This window comes from Felis catus, chromosome A1, assembly GCF_018350175.1.
Source record: "Felis catus isolate Fca126 chromosome A1, F.catus_Fca126_mat1.0, whole genome shotgun sequence".
NCBI lineage: Eukaryota > Metazoa > Chordata > Mammalia > Carnivora > Felidae > Felis > Felis catus.
In genome coordinates this window covers 166,063,292-166,077,842 of record NC_058368.1, presented here as the reverse complement: position 1 = coordinate 166,077,842, position 14,551 = coordinate 166,063,292, and the positions used below count along the sequence as shown (strand labels likewise).

Below are 14,551 nucleotides of genomic sequence, written 5' to 3'. Positions count from 1 at the left end.
GTGTATTACTTATGAGACAACATACATCAACATAGTTTTTCTAAATAGCTGTCTAAAAAGTTCAAATTTATACTTGGATTTATTCACGAAAGTATGATTTTCAGTAAAATCTCACCAGTACATATAGAAGTCCAGTTTAGTTAAAAATGTTCAAACGATTATTGGGGGAAAAAAATACTTGCTTTGAATAGATACACACATACAAGCACTCAACACATTCTCCTTTACATGATGTAATAAAATTCAAGGATTCAATTTTTTATTGTCCTAATCATGATTCCAAGTGTCCTCAATTTGTCTTTCCTCTGTGGAGTTTCCTTCTGACCACAAGAGTTAAGAATTTCAGATGTGAGTACACTGTTGAAGTAGTCACAATAACTACTGATTCACAGAGAGGGAATTGAAATGTCTAGTCAGCCTGTCAAATGATTCTTTCCTCCTTTGCCAATGCTGCTGTCAGTATCACTTGATTTTTCTGCTAGGATTCAGCTCTCCAAGGAAGGTACTGGTAAATGCAGGAAGCATTTTTACAGACCCTTTCTAATGAAGGAAGAGTCACACTCAGTGAGATCTTATCCACCAACAGAAAACCATTATCCTTAAAAATTCTTAAGTAACATTTCAAGCTACTGGGATCAGAGAAAGACTGTCTTTTCCCCAGTGTTCCTGTTACAGTAAGTGTTCCTAAAAAGCTCTTTCAGTTTGCATCCACATGCGCACATCATTGTTACCCAAATTATGTCTTTGGTGCTGAGTGAGGGGCCTTGAATGCTGGACAGACATCTGCCCAGCAGGTAAGCTCATGTCACTCTTATTAAAACTTTTTGCTTAGGCCTTTGGGATTCTCTTCTTTGAAGTATCCTCACTCAGTGTCACCTCAGACATCAGACATTTCAAATAGTTTTAATTCACATTTAAAAAAAGTAGGAGTATCAATATTTTTTCATGTCAGAAGAATCCTTGCCTCTTCTGATATTATTCTACACTCCAAATAACATATTCCAGTGAATATAGGGGAAATAGAGAAATGACTTTTTATTATACAGAATAAGTCTCACACTACTTCCTGAACATAAAAGCCACCCTTTACACAGTGTGCCATAGTCCACACATATATACCTATAAGTAAAAATAAGGGCCATACTAGAGATTCCTATAAGAGTAGTGAGGATCAGTTCTCAGGGACTTAAGCTAAAAAAGGAAATGTGTGGTCATTTTCCCCTCTGATCATCTGCTTTGGAATTTAAGAAACAAAACAAATGATCATAGGTGAAAAAAGAGAGGAAAACCAGGAAACAGACTCAAAACCAGAGAAACTGATGGTTACCAGAGGGGATGTGGGGGAGGGGTGGGTGAAATAGGTGATGAGGATTAAGGAATGTACTTGTGCTAAGCACTGGGTGATGTATGGAATTGTTGAATTACTAAATTGTACACTTGAAAACTACTATCACACTGAATGTTAACTACACTGAATAAAAACTTAAAAAAAAAGTGGGTGGTAATTTTCAATGTTCGTTTTCTTGACAATTAGTATAATAATTACAAAAAAAAAATAAAAGTTCCATTTTATAAAGTGCCTTGTTTTTTGTAGCTAAATATAATACAGTAGTCAGCCTGTGCTAGGGCCAGTGGTCATTTGCATACTTTTACTTAGTTGGATTCCATTTTGTAAATGAAGAAATGTGACAAGGTAGGAAAAGAAAACAAAACAATCCAATCTGAAACATGGGCAGAGGAACTAAATAGACATTTCTCCAAAGAAGATATACCAGTGGCCAATAGGTAAAAGGTCCTCAACATCACTTATCATCAGGAAAATGCGAATCAAAATCACAATGAAATATCACCTAACATCTGTTACAATGACAGTCATCAAGACGATGAGAGAAGTGTTGGTGAGGATGTGGATGAATGAGAGCCCTCTTTCACTGTTGGTAGGAATGCAGATTGGTGCAGCCACTATGGAAACAGCATGAAAATACCTCAAAAAATTAAAAATAGAACTATACTATGATCCAACATTCCCACTTCTGGATATCCAAAAGATATGTAAATAAGATATCAAAGAGTTATCTGCACTCCCATGTTCATTTCAGCATTATTCACAATAGCCGAGATATGGAAACCTAGGTCTCTATCAAGGATGAATAGACATTGTGTGTGTGTGTGTGTGTGTGTGTGTGTGTGTGTGTGTGTGTGGATAGATAGTATATATGGAATATTATTCAGCCATGACAAAGAAGGAATCCTGCCACTCGCAACAACAAAACACAGATGAATCTGGGGGGCATTGTGCCAAGTGAAATAAACCAGACAAGAGAAAGACATATACTGCATGGTATCATCATAAGTAGTCTCAAAAAAAAGTCAGACTCATAGAAACAGTGATTAGACAAGTGGTTGCCAGGGGCTAGGGGTGGGGAAATTAAGACAGGTGGGTAAAAGGAGAAAAAAAATATATATATATACCCTTAATTATTCAAACATTATTTTTTTAAAGTAAATATATCACTTCACTTTTGAAACCATACCAAATTCATCATATTTATTATACATTCACTTTGTGGCATCAACATATTACCAAGGTGACTTTTAAAAGGACTTAACAGAAAAGAGAATAAACATGATCCAATACAATTACATTTGAGATACATAGAACAGGTTGGAGGTTGAATTCATTTTATTTAATAGATTATTTAAATCTATTGTATAAATATTAACATTATTTTACTAGTGGTTAGAATAAGGGGTGGAAGAGCCTAAAGGATACTTCTGAAATAGAATCAGATTACATTTCACAGTATCAGACAAGAGGAGATATATCTGAGAATTTGTTTCTTGTTCTGACATTTAAACTCAGCTATGGCCTTTTAAAATGCTAAAATGTCTAAGTGTTATGTTGACTCAGTTGCTTTGCTGGATTCTGTTGCTTAAAGGGAATAGAAGTCTTAATGGGAAGCTACCAAAGTCATAATTCATATCCCGCTTTTATCAGCAGACTGTCAAGGTGGCAAGCACAGGCTTGAAAAATAAGTGTGTTGTGTCATCATCGTAAAAGAAAGTTTTAGTTGCTGAACCTGAGGCTTTTGCACCCCACACATTATATCAAGCAGTTTTGGTGGCCTTTTGATCTGTCACAACAAGGAGTAACTTTCCTTAAAGTGATACTGGCACAAAAGTTGTTTAGGAAACAATGTACAAGGACCACTCACATTAACAGTATTTGTGTTTCCCTTTCAACATCAGTGGGAGTTGGGGTAACGGATAGTGGAAGTTGGCTATGTCAAAAATACCACAGATTGCTAATGAAAGAGTGTGTCACACACTTAAGTCTGAGAAAGTCAGGTAACAAAATGATCGACTTCATAAGCAGAAGTCTAAGGAAAGCAAAGAATACTCTTCTATGCCAGTGTGATACTTTATTTTACTAGAGCAGCTTTCAACCATGGTTCCTTGAAAGCTCTTAACAGTATCTCAAGAAGCTCTAATTTCTGCTGTAGCTAGGTAGTAAGTCAAACTAAATGATATTCATTAGCTTTTTCAAAACAGGGTGAAAACACTTTTTGTTGTAGATGGCTTTCTGAAAGAGAAGAGAAAGAGTTTGAAAGAAGGTGGTTTGCCTTTATTTTCATTTCTTTAACTAATGGAAGACTAGAAGTATTGACCACATGAATTCATGTCCTAGAGTCTTGACACTGGATTTGTTAAATGCAGGGAAAATGTGCTGTAAGGATGGATTGGAAGGACCCTGGTTGGAAAAAAGGAAATCCTCCTGTATAATACTCTTCAAGCATTCTGTAATTATCTTTTATACAAGTGTCACTTGTAATTAACATACACAAATATAGGATTTAGAAGATGGGAAGGATGCGGTCCACTGCTCTAATCTCAGGGATTTGTACAGGGCCAAGTGCATTACAGGAGTTCAGATAATATTTGCAAAATATTTGAAAAAAATAACCTATGACATTTTTGGCATATTTTACCCAATTTTTGGCTTTAAATATTTTTACATTTTCTATTTTATTTCAGTTATCTTAGAACTCATGAATTGGTCTCTCTCCCCAGAAGCTATTTTTTTACTTTGCTTTCATTGCAGGAAAAACTTGAGGAATCCATTAATGTGTGTATGTATCCAATAGCATCTTTCCTTAACAAAGCAAAATATTGAGGTTTGTTCCTGTGGAAATATCTTCTTGGAAAGACTGAAGTAGAGGCTTTGGTACAATCTCAAATTCCTTACCAGTCTAGATAATCATTATGTATGTATCTGAGTAATCTACCAATTTTATATGTGTATTTAGAGCAATTGTCTCATGTGTATCTTTGACTCTTTCTTAACTAGATTGTAGACATTTAATAGGAATACTGAGTATATCTACACCTGCAAGATTATATCGTCTTAATTTACTTTTGTAAATCAATATTATTGATTGTATTGTATGGACTTATCTTTGTTACTTTTGTTTCTTTAAATCAATTAATCTTTGTAGTTATCATTCCTAGTTTCAGTAAGAAAAAGGTATTTGTCTGTGGCCCTTATTCTCTGTTTAAATTAGACAATTTTACATTATCCAAGCAGGTGTCTGATATCAAGGCATTTAGAATTATTTCATTCTTTTGACAACTAAGTTTACTTTGTAGCTAAAGTCTTATTTCAAAAAATCAAAATACAATGACTTTATTTCAGTATTATTGCTTTTCATGGTGCTGGTTATAAATTATTTCTTTATAGCATAATTGTGGAATTTATTTTAAACTTATTAATGGCAGTGTGTGAGACTTAAAGTTAAGTGTGTTAACTGGGACGAAATCATTTGAGATCAGAGTTTGACTTATTAGAAAGCTGGGTAACACCTTCCTTAACATTTTTGCCATGCACTTGTTAATGGGATGTAGACTTAGTAATAATGAAGAAACCTTGCTACTAATTCAAAATATTCATTATAGTTGAAGTCATTGACCTGTCAAAACAGAATCAACATTTATATATGTCATTATTACAGAATACAATTTAAATATATCTAAACTCATTAAAAAAAAACAATATAATTTCATTAGGCTCTATTGTGAATCTCCTTCTGAAGTTTCAAAAGAAGACAATATATGTTAAAATTTTCTTCCATCTTAACTCCAGGGGGATTGTTAAGTTTGCCTAACACATTTCATAGACTGAAAAAAAAAAGTTTATCTTTGTCATTACCCTAATAGCTGTTAATGGAATACATGCAAAATACTATATTAAATATTAACATGTTTTCAGACTGAAGGTTCTCAGTCAAGAGATTTGAATTATCTGTAGGACAATGAAAATGGGAACAAATTAAGCAGAAAATTAATTCAAAATTAGTAATTAATGGGCTGTAATTATTTTTTTAATTGAACTCTGACTTGAATTATAAACCTAAAAATGGTGGAGGGGAAAAAAAGTTGTATTTCATTAGAACTCTAAAATGTTTCTGTTTTAAAGAAAATTAATCTTCCAACAATTTTTTATTTTTATATTTTTGGGTTTGGTGAGTGTGTAGCAGAGGATGTCTGTATGTTTTCATATCTCTTTACCATTTTCCTGCTGTGTTTTCACTTCTAACAGCCGATATCTGCGAGAAGAGCTAGAGATAACTGGGATCTACATCTCTCTGGGAGAAGCCCCAGCAAATGGCTCCTGGTGCAGAAGCAGAACTACTCCACCTTCCTTGCCCCTGGTCCAGGCTGCTCTGAGGTATGACTGCCTCCAGAATCTTCCCTGGAATTGAGCCTGAATTGTCCTTCATGGGATTTTGTTTGACATTGACTATTTGTGTGGCTCCCTCCTCTTCCCTCTCTTCCACACTCTCTTAGTTATTCCTGGCAGCATTTCTAACAAATCATTTTCATATGAATCCTCATCTTAGGGTCTGCTTCTGGGGAGTTGCTCTTAAGACAGTGTTATAGTCATTAATGCTGTTTTATCATTATCATTATTATTATTACTCTTTGCCTTCTGGACACAAGCTAGGGTTGTATTTCCTGATCTCCCATGGTTGGGTGATAGGCCAGTTATAAGCTCTAGTAGAGGGTATGTGTGCTGCTTCTGGACTGAGCATCCAACGGCCAGGATGAAAACTTTAGAGCTCTTTTCTCTCTGTTTTGGTGACCAAGAGTGTTCCAGATAGTGACTGCTCTGTCATCCTGGGACCTGAAGTCAGTGTGACAAAGTGGATCAGAGCCCCACCTCTGATTTGTAATCAGAGTGAGAAATAAACATCTGTTGTGTTAAGCCACTAAGAGTTGGGGGCTGTTTGCTATACTGCAGTAGAATCTAGCATATCCTGAGAGATAATTGAGGATGAAAAAAGAAGCATCAGGGCTGTCTAAGATTCCTGGTTTGGGCTTTCGGATGAATGGTGTTAATGGGGGCTGGGAAGAGGAAGGAGGAAGAGCTGGGTTTTATTTATTTACTTATTTTTTAAATTGAGGTATAATTGACATATAGCATTGTTTTAGTTTCAGGTGTATAACATGATTTGATGTTTGTATATATTGTAAAATGATGACCATTTAGTTATCATCTGTTGCCATACATAAGTTACAAAACTTTTTTTCTTATGATCAGAACTTTTAAGATCTACTTTCTTAACAACTTTCCAATATTTAGTACAGTATTGTTAGCTATAGTCAGCATGCTGTACATAACATCCCCATGACTTATTTTTTTTTCCTTTTACTTAATCTATATTGGTTATTATAGTTGGAAAAATCACATAGTGATCTCTTTGTTTTAATAATATAAATTATGATTTTTTAAATGTTTATTTTTGAGACAGAGACAGAGCATGAACAGGGGAGGGGCAGAGAGAGAGGGAGACACAGAATCTGAAACGGGCTCCGGGCTTTGAGCTGTCAGCACAGAGCCCGATGCGGGGCTTGAACTCACGGACCATGAGATCATGACCTGAGCCAAAGTCGGACGCTTAACCGACTGAGCCACTCAGGCGCCCCAATAATTTTTAACAGAGATATATGCTTTCTTCATGCTATTTACAATGAAAGTAAATATGACAAGTTATTTTAATTTCTAAAATCTACAATTGTTTTTTGAAACAATCTTAAGTCACTTATATGTCTCAAATTTAATTTATTGTTTCTCAATTTCTATTTGTAGTTCAATTTGTAAAAACCTACTATCTTTCCACTACAAAAAACCAAAAGGCATTCTGTATGTTTGTCGTAGCATACTGTGCTTGTATTTTTGATCTTGTTTGTCATAGCTCCGAGTATGACATAACTTATGCCATGGCAATGCACAAATGATGCCTTGCACAGATCTGTCCACGTGAGATATTCTTTTACTACACAGCTATTATGTCTGCATGAGGCTCTGAGTATGTTTGCTTATGTGTGTGTATGTAAAAGAGTAGGAGTGGGGAAAAGTGATTGAGAATTGATGCAGAATTGTATCTGAGATTTTCACAAGTATTAAGAAATCTAAGTCCAGTAAACAATATGATGGTCCGAGTCTATGCTTAAATGTCTGTTCTGAGGATACAGAAAGTCCAATAATTCCATAAGTCAAATGAATACTAGGGTACATTGGTAGTGACCTGGTACCCAATGGAAAAAGGAAATGCACACAAATTAATTTCTTAGATTATTAATGTTCCTTATAAATCACTTGTGGATTCATAGCATAAGCTCTAAAATCTCCATTGCTCATTTCATTTGCTTTGCTTATCAGAGGCATAGCAAGACTACGGAGGAAAGATATAGAAGTCCTGTCTGATATTCAAACCAAACAATGGTTCTCTCAGGCAAAAGAGGAAATGTGACTTCCAAAAGTTTTACTAGTTTGATTCTCTAAAGAATTGTTAAAACACATTCAATAAATGTATACAGAATGATTCAAAATAATTTTTATGTTTTCTAGGTTGTGGTCTTTCAAACACCAACGTGTTATCAAAGGCCTTTAATCTTAGCTCTTCATAGAATTTCTGCAAAAAGAGTGTATTTCCAACTTCACTGTTATTGAAAGTAATTCTGTTTCCATTAAGCCCTCAGTGTATGTGTTTGTCAATTTGAGACACCAGTGAAAATTTAATTAAATAATCTTAAATACATGTACTTAAAAGTCACATGAAGAAATTAAGGTCCAGCCATTCACCTGCAACTGCTTAATTTATGCTGGGTTCTATTTAATTGAAAGTCAGTAACCTGGAAAGGAAAAGCATATTCACTTGAGATTGTATTAGAAACTGTAGAGCATGATCAATTGCATGATTCACAAGTGTGTCTGTTTACTACTTTGTTTCAGTTTAAAGTAACACTATTTGTCTTCTTCAAATATATGTAACAAATGTATGTGCCGTTTTAAAGTAATATTAAAATTACCAATATTTTAAATTACATTTGAAAACAAATATACACTTAAGCTAACAAAAGCTACTCGTATTAATGCCACACATATTTCAGTTTCAGTTACATTTTATTGTGAGGTGAATAAAACATTTTTAAAAAACTATGTTTAACATCAAACAAAAGAGATAAACTCTCTTTTTAAAAGAGATAACTAAAATTATGCCTTAAGCAGGAGGTCTCTTACTTGAACCCACATGAATATTGTTTTTACATAAGCCTTGTGTTTGATAATCATTCTGTATAATTTAGTTGAGTCTTGTTTTTTTATCTCTATCATCCCTGCATATACTTGTGCTCAGTGGAAGGCATAACAAATGAAAATATTTTCACCTATTACAATTTTAAAAAACATTTAACTGCATAAAGAGATTTATTTAACTGGGAAGGAGGTTCTTACAGCATTTAATAGGACACTTGGAACCTTGAGCTAGAAAACTAGCCCTATATTTACTGTGTGATTTTGGATAAATTGCTTAAGTTCTCTGTGTCTCAATTCCTTAACTGTAAAAAGGACATAGCGCCCCCAGAATATATTATTATTTACTTTTATTTGAGATGATTTTCTGTAATAATACAGGAGAAACATGGCAGTAAATACTTAAAGATTAAAAAAAATAAAGGTCTTTTTCATATATGTGATATTGAGTTGGGAAATGAAAACTGTAAGGGGAGCTAAGATGTCTTTTTTTGTATGCAATATTGAGCAAGAAGTTTAACTTATTTTTTAAAAAATGTTTATTTGTTTATGTTTGAGAGAGAGAGAGAGCGAGCGAGCAGGGGAGGGGAATAGGAGGGTTGGGAGGCATAATCCCAAGCAGGCCCAGGTTGTCAGTACAGAGCCCAGTTTGGGGCTAGAAGTCACAAACTCTTAGATCATGCCCTGAGCCAAAATCAAGAGTCGGATGCTTAAATGACTGAGCCACGCCGGTGCCCCAAGAATTTTAGCTCTCTTAAACATCAGTTTCCAATTTTTTTTCTCATAGATTAGTTCAATAAATGGAATAATGCATTTTTGAATTACTTACAAGTTATAAAGTACTAGACATGCTACTTCTTTTTCTATTTCCATTTTTTGTATTAGAGAGAGAATGAGTGCAAATGGGGGAAAGGGGCTGAGGAAGTGAGGGAGAGAATCTTAAGTATGCTCCAAACTCAGCATAGAGCCTGATGCGGGGCTCAGTCCCACGACTCTGGGATCATGACCTGAGCCCAAATCAAAAGTCGGATGCTTGGAGTGCCTGGGTGGCTCAGTCGGTTGAGCAGCCGACTTCGGCTCAGGTCATGATCTCGTGGTCCATGAGTTCGAGCCCCGCGTTGGGCTCTGTGCTGACAGCTCAGAGCCTGGAGCCTGTTTCAGATTCTGTGTCTCCCTCTCTCTGACCCTCCCCCGTTCATGCCCTGTCTCTCTCTGTCTCAAAAATAAATAAACGTTAAAAAACTTAAAAAAAAAAAGTCAGATGCTTAACTGAGCTACCCCAGTGCCTCTGCATGCTGCTTCTTAATATAATATTAATAATAGTAATCACCGAGACCTGGTTGTGTCACATTTCTTTGGCAAGCAATTCTCTTCAGGCCTGACAAGCTTTTACAAAAGTTAACTAAATTAATATAAAAATCACAATATCATAGACTATTGAGATTCTACAAAAAAAAAAACCACATATGAATGCTGCATGATGAATTTGCAAATTCGATCATATAATCAGAGGCTCACTTGCTAAACTTATTATAGTTAAATTCTATTTCACACTATGTTTATTAAATACATATACATAGCCTTTTACAACTATGACAGTATAGCTGGTGTTATAATCATTGGTACCTCAACATTCAATTAATCGGATATTCTAAAGTTTCATATTATTTGCTTAAGAAGGGATGTAATCATCCTGAGAATGAAAGCTAGCAAAGATTGATTTTATATGTCACAGGTAATATATTTTTATCATATGCCAATAAATTGTACTATATGGTTTCATAAGTCACGCACACAAAAAAGCATGAAGCATTTGGGCTAGATGTTACATTTGTCTTTGAGATTAACTGGCAGATGGATGAGTCCAAAAACTAGATTTTCCTTTTAGGAGGACAGAGGAACACAAAGTAGAAAATTCTTTGTGATGTTTTTTTCCTTAATGCTTTCTGTGAGTTTTCCTGTGGCTGGCAGTTTTCTCTAACATCTTCTTTTCTTCATATTTTAAAGATATAGACTTAATTTTGAAAAAAAAAATTGTTACTTGTTTTTTGAAGTTGTAATATTGCCTGCTCAACTTTTTTAACATTTTGACTTATTACTACAATTAGTAGAATAAGTGTCACTGGTGAAGTTAAATTTTTGGTGCACTCTTTCATGGGGGGAAAATTTGATCCAATATCCTGAATCAAGGTTAGTATTAGCAGAGTGAATTTTTTCCAGGGAAGATAGTGGTTTGAATGCTGATGTCTAATTTTACTAATTTTAGAGGCAAACTCCTTCTAAAAAAATAAAGGGGAATATTTTAAGGTCATAAAACTTCAAGGGTAGAGAACTAGAAGAGAGACAAGAGCAACAAATTTGGGTAAATTGACAACATAAGAAACAACAGGTGTTGGTGAAGATGTGGAGAAAGGGGAACCCTTTTACCCTATTGGTGGGAATGCAAACTGGGGCAGCCACTCTGGAAAACACTATGGAGGTTCCTTAGAAAGTTAAAAATAGAACTACCTTGGGGCGCCTGGGTGGCGCAGTCGGTTAAGCGTCCGACTTCGGCCAGGTCATGATCTCGCGATCCGTGAGTTCGAGCCCCGCATCAGGCTCTAGGCTGATGGCTCAGAGCCTGGAGCCTGCTTCCTATTCTGTGTCTCCCTCTCTCTCTGCCCCTCCCCCGTTCATGCTCTGTCTCTCTCTGTCCCAAAAATAAATAAACGTTGAAAAAAAAATTAAAAAAAAAATAGAACTACCTTACAATCCAGCAATTGCATTACCAGATATTTATCCAAAGGATACAAAACTGCTGATTTAAAACAAAACGAAAACAATAACGTTTATTTGTTATTGAGATATAGAGTGTGAGCAGGGGACAGGCAGAAAGAAAAGGGGACACAGAATCTGAAGCCGGCTCCAGGCTCTGAGCTGTTAGCACAGAGCCTGATGCAGGACTCCAACTCACAAACCGTGAGGTCATGACCTGAGCTGAAGTTGGATGCTTCACCAGCTGGGCCACCCAGGTGCTCTGTAAAAATGCTGATTTTAAGGGGCACATGCACCCTGAAGTTAATAGCAGCACCATAGACAATAACCAAAGTATGGAAAAAGCCCAAATGTTCTTTGACTGATGAATGGATAAAGAAGATGTGATACACACACACACACACACACACACACACACACACACACACACAATGGAATATTGGTGATCTAAAAGCATGAAATCTTGCCACTTGCAACAATGTGGATAGAACTAGAGGGTATTATCCTAAGTGAAATAAGTCAGTCACAGAAAAACAAATACCATATGATATCGTACATGGAATTTAAGAAACAAAACAGATGAACATGGGGGGGGGTGGGAACAAAAGAGAGGCAAACCAGAAAACAGACTCTTAACTATAGAGAATAACCTGGAGGTTGCTCAAGGGGAGGTGGGCAGGGAGATGGGTTAAACAGGGATCAAGAAAGGCACTTGTTGTGATGAACACTGGGTGTCACATCTAAGTGACAAATCACTAAATTCTACACCTGAAACTAATACTACACTGTGTTAACTAACTAGAATTTAAAAACTTGAAAATGGGAAAAAAAAAGAACAAAAACTTTAGAAGCTAGAATGCAAATGGAACAGTACCCTTAACAGTGAATTAACAGACGTGAATTTTCAAACCTGAGAAATCCCAAATTCTTAGTCCCTAGTGGTATAAGCTGAGACTCATTCTGACTCACATTGCTGAATCTCCCCCCCAACGCCCGTAGCCTCTGGAATTAGCAGTGTCTGGTCGGGCTGGGGATTGGGAGTAAACACATGGCATCAATGAGGAAGACCAGTTGCAAGCACTTCAAGAGGCAATTAGATCACTAGATCCCCTCCTTAATACTACACTGCTTTTTATAGAAGGAAATGAGAAGGTTAAAACAGTGAGACTGGCTTGGGAAAAAACAAGATATACTTGGGGACAGGGCCATCACAAAGGAAACCTTAAGGGGAGGTGTGATTATGTAACAGAATGCGTATCATATGCTGAAAACCAGGAACCCTTTCAACATTTCAATGTCAGTATACTGTCATTCATATCTTTTTGGGTTGGAAATTACAATTGGGTCAGTTTCGTGTGAAAGTACAAAAGATACTGTGATCCTGGGATTTCATCCTAACAAAAGCTCATACCTGACAGGCCTCACCCATCTATACTCAAGAGTTTTCAATCAGTCTTTTATGTTCCTACTCACAATTATAATTAGCTGTTCAAAGATTATCATAAAACTGAAGAAAGCCTCTAATGTGGAGAGAGAGTGATAGAGTGGGAAAACCAGCTTGGGACTTCTGGTTTCAAGACCAAGTATAAGGAACTTAGAAGCTGCTACTCTGTGCTAAACATCATTAACAAGTTGAACAAACTGAAAAATCAACACCTGCTTTGAGTTGTCAGGGAAATAAAGTCATCGCAGGACTAACTGCTGCCTCTCAAATTGGACAGCCAGGTAGATGTAGAGAATTAAACTTGACCAGAGCGGAAGAAACTCACAAGTAGAAGCCTCTGTGGGAATCAGTGCTGGGGGCAGGAAATCCCAGCTCTAACTGATGAATTGCTGGAGGCTGAGTGTGAACAAATCTGAGAGTTAAAAACTCTAGGAGGACCTAGTTATAGAAGGGCCCTGACACTTGACCTCCTGGATGCCTACCAGGTCCTCACAGTGAATGTAAGAGAAAAATTACCTTGAATTTCTAACAGGAGGAGGGGGAAATGAATCATTTTGAAATACACCAGAGCATTCTGTTCTTATAAACCAGGCTTACCCTCAGGGGAAACCGTTTTACCTCCTGGGGTTTTTCCAGAACCCAGAATTCCTGGGTAAAGTGAAATATACAACTCCAGGATTTCCACCTGTCCTGTCGTACCTAAGGAGAGAAAACAAAAACAACAAAAAACAAAACACCTGAGAAGCTCTGGTGACATTCACTATATAAGGACACAGGTCATCCAAAAGACTGAGATATACTTATAAGCTATATAATGGCTCCCCTTTCTTCTCCCCCTGCAACTACATTATTAAAGACCTATTACAATTCCTTTTACCCATAGCATCATGTTCACCTTTCACCAAAAAAATTACAAGATAACAACAGAACCAGTTTGACTGCATAAGCATCAGAACTAGAATCAGATATGGCATAAATGTTGGAATTATTAGACTGGGAATATAAGACTATAAGTAATCTGTAAAGGGATTTAATGGGGGGAAAAGTAGACATCATGCAAGAACAGAGGACTAATGTAAGCAGAGAGGAATTCTAAGAAAGAATACAAAAGAAATGCTAGAGATCAAAAACACTAACAGAAATGAAGAATGTCTTTGATGAGCTCATTAGGAACTGGGCATGGGCAATTATGAATAAAGATGCTATAAACATCCATGTGCAGGTTTCCGTGTGAACATAATTTTTACCTCTTTTGGGTAAATACCAATTACAGCTCATGGAAGTTGGTACCGACATTTTTGGTATGTCTGTTCAGAGGGGGCAAGAGATGTTGGAATCCAACATTAGAAGGGATAACATTCTATTATTTACTTAAAATCACACTGATTCTCATGTTTTTTTTTAACAATCTAAAGAAGCTCAAAAGGAAACCTTTCCATTCTGCATTCTCATCTTAGACCTCCGTTCTTCCTTGGGCCTGGGTTAATGCAAGTAAAAGGGAAAAAAATGCTGCCCAATAGTGCAGCAAGGTACATTTTAAGTACCTGGAGTCAGGAAAAGGAAGTTATGTCACACATATACAAAACAACTTCATGTGTCAAATGCCTTGAAAAATCTGGTCTACTCATCCATTCAACAAGCATTTATTTTGCTCCTTCTGTGCTCAGGACACTGTGTTAGGCATTATTCAGGATATAAAGATGAGTCATACAAATATTTTACCTTAGGAATTTATTTTTTATACTGTGGCAAAACATATA

At 36.1% G+C, this 14,551-nt stretch overlaps 1 long non-coding RNA gene across 3 annotated transcripts in view; it reads left to right on the top strand.

The window, feature by feature from the left end:
* LOC109502592 overlaps positions 1–14,551 on the top strand; it is a 372,974-nt gene that overhangs the window by 138,913 nt on the left and 219,510 nt on the right. For all 3 annotated transcript variants that reach the window (XR_002744006.2, XR_006583540.1, XR_006583541.1), the window contains exon 2: positions 5,597–5,725. This is a non-coding gene — a long non-coding RNA (uncharacterized LOC109502592). The remainder of the gene's footprint in view (positions 1–5,596; positions 5,726–14,551) is intronic.